This window comes from Chiloscyllium punctatum, chromosome 47, assembly GCF_047496795.1.
Source record: "Chiloscyllium punctatum isolate Juve2018m chromosome 47, sChiPun1.3, whole genome shotgun sequence".
Classification (NCBI taxonomy): domain Eukaryota; kingdom Metazoa; phylum Chordata; class Chondrichthyes; order Orectolobiformes; family Hemiscylliidae; genus Chiloscyllium; species Chiloscyllium punctatum.
The window spans coordinates 11,924,601-11,942,780 of NC_092785.1; positions in this window are offsets into that span (position 1 = coordinate 11,924,601).

Genomic DNA, 18,180 nt, shown 5'->3' on the forward strand with positions numbered 1-18,180 from the left:
GTGGTGCAGAGTGAGAAAGGAGTAAGTTTGGGAGGAGTAATATTGAATTACATCTCAGGGTGGATATCTGATCAGGATCTGGGACATATAATATACTTGAATGGATATAGTACCGCGCAATCTATTTGACGTGTGGGGGTAGTGTATCAGTTCCTCCAGAGTAAGTCTAAGTGTTAAATCGCCTAACGTCTGTTCTAACACCAGCTGATTAATTAAAGATCAAGCCAGATCGTCGAAGAAATCCAGCCTGATGGATCATAACTTTATTTGTTTTGATTTAATAAAGTGATCACTTGCTGAATTATAAACGCACAATGCTGCAAATATTGGTTCCACAAGAAAACAGAGATTTATTTCAAAAGAAGTGACGATAAAATAGAATGAGAATCTAGATTAAATTGGTGCTGGAAAAGCACAGTAGGTCAGGCTGCATCCGAGGAGCAGGAAAATCGACGTTTCGGGCAAAAGCCATTCATTTTCCTGCCCCTCGGATGCTGCCTTACCTGCTGTGCTTTTCCAGCACCACTCTAATCTAGACTCTGCTTTCCAGTATCTGCAGTACTTGTTTTTACCCCGATAAAACACAATAAACCAAACTACGTTCTTGTTCTGCAGATTCAAAGGCATTGAAGACAGAGTAAATGTATAACTCTCATTAACCCCAAACCAATAGAAAAATGAAGCAAAAGGACATGACTTTTATATATTATGTCAAACACGACTCCCAGTGTCGTTACAAAGAAACAACCCTCACATAATATTTACACCAGAATCCATTTATATAACAATTGGTTAAATGCTTGTGATTGTCACTTGTAAACTGGAACTGCAATGGATTTCTTCATGGAGCTACCACATAACTGAGTGTCAAAGTACTCAGCTTTAAACCATCGCTTCAGAGATTTTTCTTGTCCCAACACTTCGATCTGTGACCAACGCAACATTTTCATTCGAAGGCAATGCAATTTACTGAAGCCCTCATTTCCTTCGCATGAGCATAGAGCTACACATCCAATCATTTCCAGGTCTGACTGGAACTAAAAGAAATGAGAAAAATGATATCAGTGAAAGCAAATCTTTCTCAGTTAAGTGTTTCTTCCTCCATCGCTTATTCCAGAACTCTTCAACAAATCTTACAGTCTCCATTAACACCATGCTGGTTTGTAATCATCAAAAATAAACACAGGTTCACTCATGCACAAAGCCATTTAGCCGAAAGCCAAACCTCAAACGCAATTTTTAAAACAAATTTATGTTATTGCAGACATAACTTCAACTTCAGATGCACAGAGAAGCCTACTGCTTGTTCAGTCAACAAACCAGAACAACATGCAAATTAACTGATTTTGCAAACTCGACATAAAAATACCACGGATTATAATTTTGCAAAGTGATTCAGTTTATTTATTCCACCGAAAATCTTTATAGTCTTCGACTAAAATGGAGATTTCTGGATAGTTTCCAGAAGAGAGGAATAGTTTTCCAGGCAATTCCTGTGGAATCTGCGATGATGTGGATTCCACGCAGACCCTGTAATCTGAGACTAAATTATTGATTGTCTGCTACTGTGTGACCTTTGGGCACAATATGGCCAGGTATCATTGCCAGTGGCAGAAGAAACCCGCAGAGAATCCTCAAACAGATTCACACCAGTTCATAGGTGCAAGGCACTTACCAGGAATTGTTACAAACGGAAGGGTCGTGACAAATATTTTCCTCACAACATAAAATGAAAAAGTCATTTTCTTCCTCAATCACTTTGTGATGTCAATTTCACTGTACTCAATGCCGTGGTGATATAATCTCAAAGCCTTTCATTTTTGTCTGCTGGCATCGTCTAGGGGACTGTTACATTAAAATATGGTTCAATCAATTTATTTGCAAACTTGAACAAACAGGTGACAGCGTTGAGTTAACTCTCAGTTGTCAGAGAGCATTTTTAGAACTGATGTTTTTTGAATGATGCAAATCTCAAATCGTCGAGAGGAAACATTGGAAAATGCATGTTGATGAAAATCATAGAATCCTTACAATGTGGAAGTAGACCAATGGGCCCATCGAGTCCACACCGACCCTGCAAAGTCTATCCCCCCCAGACCCACCCACTGTCCCTGTCAGGCAGCAGAGCTAAGTACTGAGCTACTGTGCCAACCTGTCCACCAGCATTGACACCCCAACACCATCTCTTGAACACTGAAAACTCATTTTACTTCAATGTCATCCTTCCCTTGCCTTTGACCATTTGGAAATTAAATTCCAGTTGTTGAGCGTCTCTCTCTGAGAAATGTTCTCCTCAACACTGGGATGTGGCTTCCCTGGTTATCAGCGGCTGCTTTGCAAAAGTATGATAGTTGGTTAATGGATACGGCACATTGTATGTTTTAATAAATCAAACATCGTGATCGAATTCCTCTCCCTCCACAGGTACAGCGTCTGAAACTTATATAACGCCTCCTGTGCAGGCAATAATTGAAATCAATTGCCCTCAAAAGCTATGCAAACTCCAATCAATACAGAAGCTTCTACTGGGATACGAATGTCCTGGACATTTTGCAGAGCTGACTCTGAGACACACCTGACCTATACAGAAGCACATGGGCCTGAGTCATTATCTCTTCCCTGCAGTGTACTGAGCATGTATAGAGAAGAAACTTCAAACATCTGACGAATGGTGGATTTGCGCACTTAAGGATGAAGAAATTTCATATTCTGGAAATGTTTGAGAAGTAGTAAATGTTGTCAATGAGCCCTGCAGTGATGGGGAAATGGGAATTGCTGTGAAAACTGATAAAGTACAAAAAACAGAGAGCAGGAATAAATCTGTCATATTCATGTTCTTCGGCTGATGTTACTAAGTACCACAATTATCATTCCTCGTGTCATTTATGATCTGTATCCATGACTGAGGTGATAGGATCATGTGTAACGTTGGTGATCACACAATGTTATGTGAACAGTAAAGGAGGAGAGAGGAAGAATGAAAAAGGAAGGACAGCTTCAGTGAGTGATTGAGCACAAAAATAGTCTGTGCAATTTAATGTCGAGAAATGTGAACAAAATTTAACCATTTCAATCTTGGAAAGATTTCAGGCCACCAGTAACTTTTCGATGCTCACTCCAGTCGTAAATCAAAAGGCTACAGGAATCCTTCCGTTCCATTCACTGCCAGTAGTTTCTATTATTCTCTTGAAAACTTTACTTTCCTCACATCCTGCCAAATTTGAGGAATTCCACCCTGGGTTTCCATCATTTTGGTCCCTCATATTGATCCCTTTTAGTTCAGTTACCATTCTGGTCAAATGATGCTGCACTCAAACAGACATGGCCGCAAAACCTGGTTTATATATTTCGTTTTTTCCCCACTTATAAGGACAGTTTGGTTCTGTGTTAACATCAAGTTGCAGCAGTGTTCAAAGCTAAATTGATTGACTTTTTCAGAAAAATCCGTCCTGACCCGACAGTGTCCAGGAAGATCTATCGTCTGAAAAGTGCCGAGGGTCGAGAATATCACAAAACATCTTCAGCACATTTTTGGCGTGTGGTTGACTGTGAGTGTGACAGGGAAGTGTGGAAAATGAGGAGGTCCTCATCCACATTGGCGCCAACCCTTCAGAATCTTGCATCCTGCCATTAATCACATTTTATTTACAAAGAAAGAGCCTTTGACGGAAGCCTGTCACTGAGTCAGGTACTAGGCATCTTAATATTCCTGACATTTACCCTTCAGAATCAGCCTGGTCTCCCTGACTGACACAGAATATTGGCCCCAGTCAGGGATTTCATATCCAGTATAATCCAGCTACCCCATCTCATGGCAATCATTACCAGGGTGAAACAAACAATGAGTTTCTGAAAGTGCGGATTAACAACCGGCAAGAAATTAAAAAGCTGATCCATGGGTGACTCCGAGTGCTCATTAAGCCGAAGAAGGTGTGGCTGGAAACACTGGTTCCATGAGGAAGGGCTTTGGGCATCTCAGTCATTGGAAATGTTTCGCAGACTGGGGCGACCTGAATGCATTGTGATTGTTTTGTTTTAATTGGATGGGGATTGCAACCCAGCTCGGGAGATATACGACTGTTGTTAGAGAATATTTAATCAGACCTGTCAGAGGATTGGGAGTCTGAGATCAAACTCATTTAGTAGGGAAATGAAGCTGGTCATTATAAGTAGACAATCTGTGAGTGAAAGAGAAAAGCAGCAGAATCACAATCTGGATCTGTTAAGATGTTGTGCATCTGAATTGTGGTCTCCAGGATCAAACTTCCATCCCCGAACTCACATTTCTAGGGACAGAGTTATTTCCTGCACGTTTCTTTTTCATTTTCGGGAGAAGCTCAATAACATAGTTACTATCGAAAGATTTTTTTATTTTATTTTGTCTTTATGATGATGTGTGAGATATTTGTTCTGAAATAGACTGCAAGTATACATCAATATTTTGAACAGTTCACTACCGCCCAAGAACCTAAAGAAAGAATGCACATTGGAAGGACTAATTTATTACATCTCACAGCATTGGATTGACATAGGAGCACAGATGTAAGCATGCAGCAATCTGTTATACATTTCCACAAATTACGAAAGCAATGAGAAAAAATTACGTCACAATATTGTTGTATTTGGAAGAATGCCCATAAAATGCTCAAATTGTTTATTAAGTTGGAGAACGAAGAAATGGAATATGAACCTCAGAGCCCTGAAGCTAACTAAAAAGAACAACAAGGAATTGATGCCTAAATGGTCAAACGTGGACTCAGTTTTCTGTGGATAGGGAATGGCTAAAGAGTATGAAACATCTTCATGAATCACAACACTAATTCAGTCACCTCTCGGACAATGAACAAACAGGATAGGTGACAATGGGTGGGGCTGCCTGATTCCAGGGCTGTTCGGGAAACTTTCTGATTCCCACCCATTTACTCAGACTGCACTAACGCGGTTGATGCAGAGCATTGGCATCCAATTGCAGGTCTCGTTACAAAAGCCAATTTTGGAGAGTACATCCCACCTGTTGGTATACAATTTCCTGTAAATGGCATTTTCCTAGTCCAGGCTGGTAAGGCAGGTTGCCAACCTCACTGTTTCACACATAGACATTTACATCGCTGAGGAGTGCGAGACTCTGAGAGATCGTTCTGCCAAGTACACCACAGGCTTTGTCGGGGTGAATCATTGATCCCGCAGCAGACCTGACCTAGTTGATGATAATCTCAGGCAAGATTCTGTCAATTGCTTTTTGCAGTGAAACCGGTCGTCAGTCCTCCCTGTGCACCTTCTAACTTTAGATGAGAGGGATGGTAACTTTCCTGTTCGATTCACACAGGCTACCTGTTCGAAGCATACAGTTATCCACTTCCAGCAGGTCCAGGCCAATCAAGTGCCACAGAGGTGAAAACAACTCAGGTGGGCAGCCATCACTTCTGGAAGTTGTACTCATTCTTAAGGACTTGAGGGTGTTGGTCAGCTTCTACAGAGGTAACGGCTGGTCCAGACTCTCCCGTGTGCTGTTGTCTAAGACCTCTGTGATACAGGACAGGAACAACTGTGCGGCTGCGCTATCTGCGCACTTCATATCATATCGACTGGCAAAAAGGGATTTGCTGATCTTCAGAATGTTCTTCCTGGTGGTCGTGGTGTCAGTAGAAAACCTTTTAATCCAGATTGATCGGACAATTCGCCCCAAGGCCTGGCTCCACAAACAGACAAAGATTGTTTGGTGTGTGCTTTTACCAACAAGCTGTACCAAAGGCCACAAGTTACCCTCAGCAAACAGTTCCCAATTCACAGCTCGAAGCCCATTTCATTACAAAAATGCAAAACACAAAAAGTCAGTGAGGGGCCTATGACATCTGCTCCCCATCATTTCTGTTGTAGTGTTCATCTTCTCCTTTGTGAAGTACCTGTGGGTATATGAACAGCAAGAGTTTGGAGGGACATGGGTCAAATGAGACAATTTCGGGTATCTGATCGACATAGATGAGTTTGATTTGATTCAATTTGATTGCTTTATTGTGACGTGTACGGAAATGCACTGAAAAACTTTGTGTATGAGCAGTCCAGGGAGATCACACGAGGCAACGATGTGCAGAACAAAAGCTTTTGACGGAGTCATACAGGTTATATTGCGCAGGGCGTACAACACAGGTCAGCGTTAGAAAAATCAGCATTACTTGAGTCAAGAGAGTCCATTCAATAGTCTGATAACGTCTGAGCAGAAGCTGTTTCTGAACCTGTTTGTGTATGGTCAGGTTTCTGTACCTTTTGCCTGATGGAAGAATTCGTTGGGTATCATTAACGAGGCGGCAGGGGTCTAATGGAGTCCATCGATGGAAGTATGGCTCACGTGATGGCCTGGGTTGTCAGGATGTCTGACTGGGATGAAGTCGAAGATTTATGCAGATAATGAATTGGTTGAATGATCATCAATTTCTGTTTGTGTTTCTGATATACAGAGTCTGCAGTTCCTTTGGTTTTGTTCAGCCCCTTCTCTAGCTTGTTGCACAGGAGGAGGTCATTTAGAAGTTGGAGGCAATGGCCCAGTGGAGTTATCACTGGACTGTCAATCCACAGACCCAGGTAATATTCTGCAGACACAGACACAGCAGATTGTGTTATTTGAATTCAATAAAAGTCTGAAATTAAAGAGGCTCATGATGACCGGTTCAGAGAGGGGAACTGCCATCCTTTCCAGTTCACTACTACGTGTGACTCCAGACGCATAACAATGTGGTTGACACTGACCTGCCCTTTAGGCAATTCGGGATGGGTGATAAATGCTGATGCTAGCCAGCGACGCCCTTATCCCTGAATGAAGAAAAACAATGCCCCTTCTTGAACCTGTAACAGAGGAATTGGAGGAGGCAATTCCACCCATTTTTTAAATTGGGAAGGGGAACAGCAGAAGGCCATTCATCCCCTCTCAAGTGGGTAAGAACAGTCGATGGGCATTACATCAACCCACACTGTTCGAATTGAAAAAAACAACAAGGCACGCGGGAAAGGGTCGGTGTGAGGAGAGGGAATTTGTGTGACGTCCAATTACAATTTATGGGCGGCACGGTGGCACAGTGGTTAGCACTGCTGCCTCACAGCGCTGGAGACCCGGGTTCAATTCCCGCCTCAGGCGACTGACTGTGTGGAGTTTGCACGTTCTCCCCGTGTCTGCGTGGGTTTCCTCCGGGTGCTCCGGTTTCCTCCCACAGTCCAAAGATGTGCAGGTCAGGTGAATTGGCCATGCTAAATTGCCCGTAGTGTTAGGTAAGGGGTAGATGTAGGGGTATGGGTGGGTACGCTTCGGCGGGGCGGTGTGGACTTGTTGGGCCAAAGGGCCTGTTTCCACACTGTAAGTAATCTAATCTAAAAAAAAAATTGTATTGGGAATGAGGAACAGTCGTTGAGATGGAAAGAAGTGATCCTTGAAGGCAATGCAACAGGGATCAACTAATTTTGTCAATGGACAGAGTGTGAACAAGGCTCATTATTGAATTTGCAGGGATGAGACCATTTGTTGATTGCTTACAGAAAGGCAGTGCTCCTCCCCCCAACACTGACGAAAGGTGGAAATCATCTCCCTTACTCTGCATGTTATCCTTTCTCTTGTCCCCAGTATTTAATCATCAATATTCTCCTGTATGCAATCCACTGTCTTCCCCAGTGTTTAATTGTCTCCTGATACTCTATCTTTCAATTTCTCTCTCTCTCTCTCTCTCTCTCTCTCTCTGGATTTAAGCCTTTGTCCGTATTCCAACTCTCTGTTCACTACCTTGTATTTACTCCTTTCCCTATCTGTCTGCATTTAGCCTCTACAATGATTCTTTGCACAATACGATCATTATCTGTATTTGATCTTCTGTATTTCCTTGTGTTACCCATCGCTCCTCCTTTGTATTCAGCCCTCTATTTTACTCTCTGTTTAACCCTGTCGCTAATACTTTCCGTTGAGGTTGGTCAGAATTACTCTCCATTGCACCAGATCTATGTAAACAGGACACAAGATAATCATTAACTTCCACTCTGTATTCATCTTTCTCCCTATTACTCTCTAATTATCCGTCTCTCTATTACTCTTCATTTAATCGTCTCCACTTGAGGATCTGAAACCTGAATTCAGGCTGAGGTAAGTAGCTGTTGTCAGGCAGAACTACTTAATACATATTCTTACGAACATTGGTGTAATTTAAATGGCTTCATAACACAAACAACGTAACAATGGCTTCTAGGCTGCAAATTGACAATTCTGCTTAAAGCTGCATAAAATGGCTTTTAACCCACTAAAGCTGCATAATTGACTTGCCCACAATCTGTCTCAACAAAGATTAATAGACAATGCTTCCTTTGCAGCATAGAAATAACGAGACTAGTTACTGGCCATGGTTGAAGTTTTGAGAAATAAAGTTTGTTCCCAGGAAATATCATTGGCTTAAGTTGCTGTCAATAAATCCATTTCATTAAATTGATCGGGAATTGTTTAAATGAACTGTACGATTGTCGCCTGTACCTCTCTTTAAGAAAAGTGTAAAAATGTCTTCGTTTGAAGCCAGTTCCTCTCAGCAACACAGGAGTTTTTTAACCTCTGTGTTTCTGGATGATCTGTGCTCAGCCGTGAGGAAGAAAAATGTGAAGTCATCAAGTACCAGACCGATTGCTTCTATTTATTGACTGATGGCGGAACAGACATACCACCAGACACCCCCGCCAGGGGCCCAGATCTTCGTCTGCTGCTGTGACTCGGACACGGAATGGATGGATTTCGGTCAGCAGTTGACTTCAGAGGATTCAGCCAGCCAGATATGAGTATTTTTACCCGTTTGGTTTCCTTCTCATTCATGACGTGGTTAACCCGACACCTCCCAGCTTAACATCTCAGTCCAGCCGGACCCCAGGGACCCCAGGGAATCGGGGACTCCAGGATGTCGGGGGCGAACACTAACAGGTCGGGGACCTGTGCGTAGAGTGGACCACTCTCAAAAGGGAGGGGTCGGGGGACCCCAGGGAGTCGGGGGATCCCACTAACAGGTCGGGGACCCTCAGGTAGAGTCAGGGACTCAGAATAAGTCGGATTGGTGTTGTTTAAGAATGTCGAGAAAGTTCCACAGAAATCATTTTTCTTGTTCATTGTCGGGTTGTTGATTCGTGAAAGTTTTAGGTCAAGGTTATCTTCTCTGTTTTATCTGTTCAGCTTGACTTGTCCTGCTTTGCTGCTTTGTCTTGTTTGTCCATTGTGGATTTGTTCTGTTTGTTTGGCTGTTTGTTCTTTGGTTTTGGAATATAGAAGGTGGTTGCTGCTTTTGTTGCATGAAAGAAAATAAAGCTGGCCAGTGATAAAATTCTCGCATAGTTGGTTAAGCAGCTATGTGCCACAGCCAGGATTTATTATACTAGTGTGTGCGTGTCTGTGTGTGTGTGTGAGAGAGAGAGACTCAGTTGATTCTGCATCATTTGACATCAATACAAACTTGCTCTCAATTTCTCCATAATTCCATGCTTCTGTCAAAGATCATTTTCACCACTCTCACCCCAACGTGTAGGACTAATGAAAGAATTGACCGAATGAAGTATAGCAGTAGCAATACGTCTGGGCCTCGAGTGCATAATCATTCTGTTCAAGGATGAGAGCAGGACTCTGCTCAATTTTATGTCTAATCTAAACCTAACATGGAGTAAAATCACTTCAGACTTTAACATTTGCTCATTGAGTGGAGGGATTGCATGAACCTTATTTAATTTCGTTACATTTTGTAAAACTGGAAGATCCAAGGTATCCCAAATAAACGGCATAGTTTTCAGAAAATGTTACGAGCAGATTTCATTTTTGTTTCAGACTCGTTGTTTGCACTTAATTTTAAGTTTGCCGTGTTTCATTGGTGATTATGGTGTGCCAGTCATACCTTTATTTGATATCAATGCCCCTTCCTTAATGACAATTGAAGTTTCAGTTCAACATTAAGTTGCGATAAATCATTTAACAAAATTAACATCCTATTCTTAATACCTGCGTCTTTGGATTCGGCCATTATTCGAGCATTTGAATTTTTTTTGTTATCATGTGAGTCGACAAGAACTTCTAATGCAGCAGCGGTCAATTCACGGCCAATAGCATTGTAAATGAACAATGACTGTTCAGGACTGCTTAAGGAAACTTATCTGGGATTGAAATTGAAGGACTAGAAGAAGGTAATTATAATGGATTTCAGAGTTGGAAATTGTATACATTTTACATTTTAAATATTAAACACTGAATAAATGAATTTCCACCTTATATTGATGACTTATAAAATGTCTTAATCACCTGTTCAATTTTCAGCTCTGAATGACCGATAATGATTATTTTATTTGCTATTATTATGTAATTAATTGGATTAGCCCCGAATCACAAGCGCAGAATTAATTGTCAGGATCACTTGGTCTTGTTATTTTACACATTATTAGTGACCGATCTCATTGCCTATTGGTTAATTTGAAGAATGGCTGCATTAATTTGATGCTAACTGAAGAATATAAAAATACGTTACCGGCCAGTTGAGTGGAATTTGCATGTGATTGGGGATAGATGTATTTATAGCAAATGGGACTCCCAAAAGATGGGAAGTGTTGTGAATGGGTAGATGGGGAAATAAAAGGGAAATGAGAAAAATGTAAGGTAACTAAGGCTGAGGAACTTGGGCAGAGTGGCCGTATAAAATAATGTGTTCGTGCTGCAGCTTAAATCCCTCAGCATTTCTGCCATCAACATAAACTGGATTAGATGAGAGCTCTTCCAACGATATGCTTCTTTAGTGCTAATGTACAAGGTGTTTGCATCCTGTGCTAACGACAGAAATACAAAGCTGATTGATATGGTGATGAGAGATATCACCGACTTCCTGAGGTTCTCCATCTCTGTGTCTTTGTGACTCTCTCCATTCCTCTGACCCTTCAAGCTCTTGCAGACTCGACTGGCTACTGACTGTCAGAGTGCGCATCAACAGAAGTAACACGAATGGGGCGAAAGGGGTTAAAATGATATCAAACCAGTTAAATCCCAGCCATTTAGCATCAGTCAAATACCTTGACTTTGTTACGCAGTACCTCGGAACATTGTCAATTATTCTCCAAGGTTCCAACTGAAAAGAGAAGGGAATGCGTTTTGAGTAGAGCAGAATGCCAGTTACAGCTGGAGCCACAGCCAAGGTTTTGTCTGTACAATATTTCCTTTTCAGTTTCAAGCAGCAAATGGTCACAAAACGATCAACAGAGAAACGGACAGTGGACCAGATGGAACAGTCTGTGGCTACACATATCAGGAAGAAGATAGCACTGCATACAGGGGTATGCCCAGGAAACACCCTCGGTAATAATGATCTTTGAATCACCACAGCGTGATCCCAGTGCTAATGAACAGCAGATACCCTGTTGCCATAGCCAACAGGCAGCGCGTAATGCAGTTATAGAGGCCGTACTTTCGCCATGACAGAACCAAAATAACCGGGAAATAATCAGAAGTCACTAAGCAAACATTCTTCATGACTGCTCAACGGAAGATCTTCATATCTAACTGGAACAGGGGATTGGCAGATGGCAGAGGGGCGCAGTTTTTAAGGTGATTAACCAAGGTAAAAGGTTTGGAGGGGATTTGAGGAAAAGGCTTTCACTCAGAGAATGGTGTGGGTTTTGATATGTCAGTGCTTGGGAGGGTTATTGATGTAGGAGACCTCAAAACCTTTAACAACTAATTGGGAAGAGTCCAGATTTTGTTTAGCCTTGATCGCACAAGCTTGATGGACCGACGCACCTCTTCAGTACAGTCGGGTTCCACAATTCAAAGAATTATTTCTGGGAAGTAGGCTAGCAAGTGAAACATTTTTATAAAGGAAATAAATGAGTTATGCATACCATAATTATAAAAATGAATCAAAAACAGCTGGCGAAACTCATCAGGTATGGAAGCACCTGTAGAGAGTGAAACAGAATTAATACAATCATTCTTCATCTGAAAACGTTCCTCTGAACATTTGTCAAAGAACTCAAAACATCAACTCGGTTTTCTTCTCGCGCAAGGCCCTATCATTGCAAACAAAGGACTGGGGTTGATTCTTAAAGGGAATTGAGAATCATCATTTTGATGTTTATCTACAATGAAACATTTGTTCTACTGGTCGTAGCATGCTGGGCGAAATTAGAGTCTTAGATATTTAGAGGAATGAAACATTGTTCCAAGTCGTCCTTGCTGATGAGATATTCTGTAATAATAACGTCCCATTTGCCCTCATCTCCATCAAAACCTTTCCTCCTCATTTACCCATCCGGTTGTGTTTGAAATGTTGCATTTGTACCACTCTCCACCGTTTCATCTGGCAGTTCATTCCATATATGCACCACACTTTGCATGGAAATGGTTTTCCATTAGGTACCTTTTAAATCTTTCCACTGTCACCCTGAACCTATGCCCCGGGCCTCTGGACTCCCCCACCCCAAAGGAAAGAACTTGCCTATTTATCCTATCTATGCCCCTCACGATTTTATAAACCTCTGTATGATCACTCTTCAGCGTCCAAAGCTCCATTAAAAACAGACTCAGCCTATTCAACCTTTCTCTATTACTTCAAAGCCTCCAAATCTGGCAATATCCATGTAAATCTTTTATGAACCCTTTCATGTTTCACACCACTCTTCTGAGAGGAGGGAGACCAGAATTGCACAGAACTTTTCCAAAAGTGGCCGAACGAATGTCCTGTACAGGTACAAAATGAACTCACAACTCCTCTAATCAATGCTCTGAACAATAAAGGAGCACATACGAAACGGCCTCTTCATTATCCTATCGTCCAAAGACTCCACTTTCAGGGAACTACAGAACTGCACTCCAAGGTTTCTTTGCTCAGTAACGTTCCCCAGGCGTTCACATTAGTGTACAGGTCCTGCCCTGGTTTGCTGTTCCAAACTGCAGCACCTCACATTTACCTAAAGTAATCTACATCTGCAACTCCTCAGTCCATTGGCCCATCTGATCAAGATCCCGTTATACACGGACATAACTTACTTTGCTATCTACTATATTTTACATTTTGGTTACATCTGCAAATTTACTAGCCATACCTCCCATATTCACATTTAAATCATTTATATAAATGACAAAAAGCAGTGATTCAGTATCAACCCTTGTGGAACACCACTGGTCACAAGCCTCCAGTCTGAAAAGCACCCCTCTACCACCACTCTCTGCCTTCTACATTCCAACCCATCCTGTATCCAGATTGCTAGATCTCCCTCTTTTCCATGTGGTCTGAACTTGCTAATCAGTGTACCATGAGGAACCTTGACAAACTCCTTAGTGACGTCCATATAGATCACGTCCACCACTCTGCCGTCATCAATCCTCTTCGTTACTTGTTCAAAAACTCAATCAAGTTAGTGAAACATGATTTCCACCGAGCAAAGCCATGTTGACAACCACTAATTAGTCATTGCCTATCCAAATAGAGTGTACATATAAATCCTGTCAATCTGGATTTCCCTCCAACAACTTCCATATCACCAATGTCAGGCTCACCTGTCTAAAGTTTGCTGGGTTATCCTTACAACCTTTCTTAAACATGGCGCACATGAGGCAACCTGCAGTTTTCAAGCACATCACCTATGACGATTGATTATCCAAGCATCTCAACAAGGGTCCAGCATTCACTTCCCTCGCTAGCCACAGATCAAATCCTGGGGATTTATCAAACTTTATGCATTATTTCATAACCAGCTCATCCTGCCCTGTAATATGGACATTTTTCAAGATGTCGCAATCTATTTCCCCACATTCTATGTTTTCCAGGCCTTTCTCCACAGTAAACAATGATACAGAATGATCGTTTAGTATCTGCCCCATCTTCGGCAGTTCCACACATAGATTGCCTTGCTGATCTTTGAGCGGTCTTCTCTACTTAAATCCCTTTTCGTCCTGAATGTATTTAAGAAATCGCCTTGGATTCCCCTTAACCCTATCTCCTTAACTCTATTTGCAAAAATTATCTTTTGTCCCGTATTTGCCCTCCGGATTTCCCTCTTAAGTATACTCCTACTGCCTTTGTACTCTTTGAAAGATTCACTTGATCTCTGCTGTCTATACTTGCTTTATGCTTCCTTATACCTACCAACCTTGTCTTTCACCCGAACAGGAACATACTCTAAGATCATGACAAATGGCCACCCTCCAATTTAGAACTTTAACTTTTAGAACTGTTCTGTCATTTTCCATCACCATTTTAAACGAACAAAATGCAAGTTTCTGGTCCCAAAGTGTTGCCCCACCTGCACCTCAGTCACCTGCCCTGTCTTGTTTCGCAAGAGTAGGTTAGATGTTCTAGGTATTCTACCAGGTACATGCACACACTGAAACAGAAAATTTTGATTTTAACACTAAGCAAATTCATCTCCATCCCAGCCCTTAGAAATGTGGCAGTCCCAGTCTATATTTGGAAAGTTAAAATCCCCTTCCATGACCACACGTTTATTCTTGCAAATAACTGAGATCTCTTCACAAATTTGTATCTCAATTTCCCACCGACTGGTGGGGAGTCTATAGGGCAATCACACTAAGGTAAACAACCCTTGCTTAATTCTCAGTTTCACACAAATATCTTCCCTGTATGTATTCCCAGGAATATCCTCCTTAAGTAAAGCAGTAAAATTATCCGTTATCAAAAAGCAAGTCCCGCCACCTTCTCTTGTGCACCTTTATTTCCTTCCTGCAGCACTTCTATTGTGCAGCATGAAACTGCCAGTCCTGTCAATCCCTGAAAGCCATCTGTGTAATTGCTATGATATTCCAGTCCCATGCTCCGAACCATGGCTACAGATCACCTGTCTTCCCAGTTCTGCATCTTGTACAGAAATGAATGCAATTTAATTTGGCAGTCCGCCCTCATTCTCTGCTTTGGGCAACCCTACCCTGACTATTGGATTTGTACCTTTTCCCAGTTGTATCAGTCTCAGACTGATTTATTTCCTCATGATCGCCCTGGCACACCACCCCAGCCCCGCACCTCCACCATCCCCGCACTCCCCACTCCAACTTTACTAGTTTCAATATTCCAGATCATCATGAGCAAATCTCCCTGCAAGTAAATTAGTTTTCTTCCAATTCAGGTGCAATCTGTCCTTGTCATAGAGGTCACTTCTACTCCAAAAAATATTCCAATGATTCAAAAATGTGAAACCTTCTGCCTTGCACCAGCTCCTCAGCCATGAATTCATCTGCTATATCTTCCTCTTCCTATACTCACGAGCTCGTGACAACTAGAGTAATCGAGATATTACTACCCCCAAGGACGTCCTTCCTGCCTGACTTCTTATATTCCCCCTTCAGAATTTCCTCCTTTATCCTTCCTATGTTGCTAGTTCCAATGTACACAAAGACCTCCTGCTGATCGCACTCCCCTTTGAGAAAGTCTGCACCCTCTCCGAGACATCCTTTTTCCTGGCACTCGTGAGGCAACAAGCACACTTGTCCGCTGCAATGTCTTTCTCTGCCTCTGAGCAAAGAGCCCCTGGTCACAATTGATCACTTCGAACCTGACATAACCCTAATTACATTAGAACCAGTCTTTGTACCAGAAACTTGGCTGTCAGCGCTACATCAATCCCTACAATTTCCTAAACAGCATATCTTTTAAATTACACATGGCCACAGTAGACTCCTGCGGTAACTATACCCCTGTCCTGCCTTTCCTAGCGATAACACAACTACTTGATCGTGTCGGCTTTTGTTCACTTGCTCGTATAGCTGCCATCCATCAAACCACCGAGCTCCTGAAAATTGCTCATTGTCTCCAAATGCTACTCCAACTGATCCATGGGATATGATCGGTTTTGCAACCAAGCATATTTACTGGAGACACAATAATCAGAACTTGGAAGCTCGCCCTCATCTCCCACATCCAACAGGTAGAGTACATCACTCCACTCAAGGCCATCTTCGCACAATAATAATCTACACGCCCAGAAAATACCACAGCGTTACTGCTCTAAAAGACAATGCTCCCGGCTAATGCAGTGCCTAGCCTTTATATTTTTTACATTTTAATCAAGTGACAGTTCTTAATCAAGCCTATAACCAAAAAGAACTCATACTACTCAAATGGTAGATTTACACAAAAAAGAACTCAGCAACACAACATTTAAAAACCATAAATGTACCTACTCCTGTGCTGTGAACTCTCCCATACAGGCTCCTCCTTTATTTACATTGTGTTGGGCTGACCTTTCTTTCCCTAAATTTCCAAAACAATGCAACAGCTCATAAAACAATAAATACTATTCACGAAAATTGTGGAAGTCAGCGCTGACACCTAAAATACCCCAAATATTGGAGCATCTCTCACAGCCACAATCTTTTCCCGTCCTCGAATTAGGATTACCTCGAATCGTCTGGTCAGTATATTACAAAAACATGAGTTGTTGCACTTGAGAAGATGTACTTGTCTGGCGGACATTGCTCACAGAGCTGAGAATGGTTTGTTTCATCATCAAAAGTGCAAACCACGATCTGGCTCATCTCTGCATTGATAAACTAAGGATCTGTTAAGTCATTGAATCCCACACAGTTTGTTTTGGAAAATGATCAATTCCTTGTCAAGTTTAGCAACTGTTCTAATTTGGCTGACATTCAGTCAGCAAATAATGGAAAATGCAAATAGGGAGATGTGACTTTTTACTGTATTCTCTGCATTAGCTGACTCAAATCGTTTTTGAATGTGGTTATTGATATTTATTGAATAAACTACACAATACAAAACAAGACAGGCAGATTACTACTGCAATTAGTGAATTGAGCAGCTCCAATCCATTGTATAATATGATATGATTTTAAAAATCACATCTCGCTGACTCTCTGTTATGTTATATCATGTCAGAGGAAATTAAACTTTAAATTGATAATCCAATGAAGGGTTCATGCCCGATACATCAATTCTCCTGCTCATCGAAAACTCCCTGAGTTGCTGTGCCTTTCCAGCATCACACTCTCGACTCTGATCTCTCTCATCTGCAGTTATCAATTTCTCCTCGGTGATGACCAGTAATTTGCACTAAGCCGCATTTGTGTGAGCCAGCCAGTGTCTCATGTAGTTCCATTGTTACAGATCTGGCAGGGGCTGAGGGAATTTGTTTTGCATTGGATCTGGTGCTGAGTGTGAAAGTAGTAACTTGGGGAGAGGTCATATGGAATTACATCTCGTTGTGCATGCCTGGTCAGTGTCTGGGGCATATAATCGATCTGGACCAATGTCGTTGGGGCGCAAAGTATTTGAAGAGTGGGGTTAGTTTATGAGTTCATCGGGAGTTAGCCTCGTGTGTAATAGCCTCACTTCTGTTCCAGCACAAGCTGATTAATTACAGAATACGCCAGATCCTCATCAGAAATTCAACTTGATGGATGATACCTTATTTGTTTTAATTTAACAAAGTGATCTCTTGTTGAAAGTAAACACACAACGCTGCAAATATTGTTTCTTCATCAAAACAGAAGTTTATTGCAAAAGAAATGACGACAAACTAGAATAACCAAACTTCGCACCTATAACACAGAGTCCAAGACAATGACACGCAGTATACTGCAAAACTCTCTTTAATCTAAAAACAATGTATCAATGAAACAAAAGGACACGATTTTTATCTATCTACATAACACGACTCTCAGTGCCATTCCAAAGAAAACAATTCCCGTAATGGGTGGTACGGTATAAGCACTGCTGCCTCACAGCGCCAGAGACACGGCTTCTATTCCCGCCTCAGCAACTGACTGTGTGGAGTTTGCACATTCTCCCCGTGTCTGCGTGGGTTTCCTCAGGGTGCTCCGGTTTCCTCCCACAATCCAGAAATGTGCAGGTTAGGTTCGTTGGCCATGCTAAATTACACCGGAGTCTTCGGTTAAGTGCAATGCAGGATAGACATGTCCAGTGGTAAGGCAAAGTATGGGAAGGACACAATTCGTGAACCATGGATGACAGGAGAAATTGTACAACTCGCCAAGAGGAAAAGGGAAGCGTACAAAAGATCGAGGCAGTTAAGAACAGAACGCGCCCTGACGGAATGTTGGAAGAGTAGGACAAGTCTTCAACAATCAAGGGTATTAGGGGTCATGAAATAGCTTTAGCAAGCAGAATTACGGACAATCCCAACGTATTTTATTCTTATATAAGAAGCAAGCAGGTA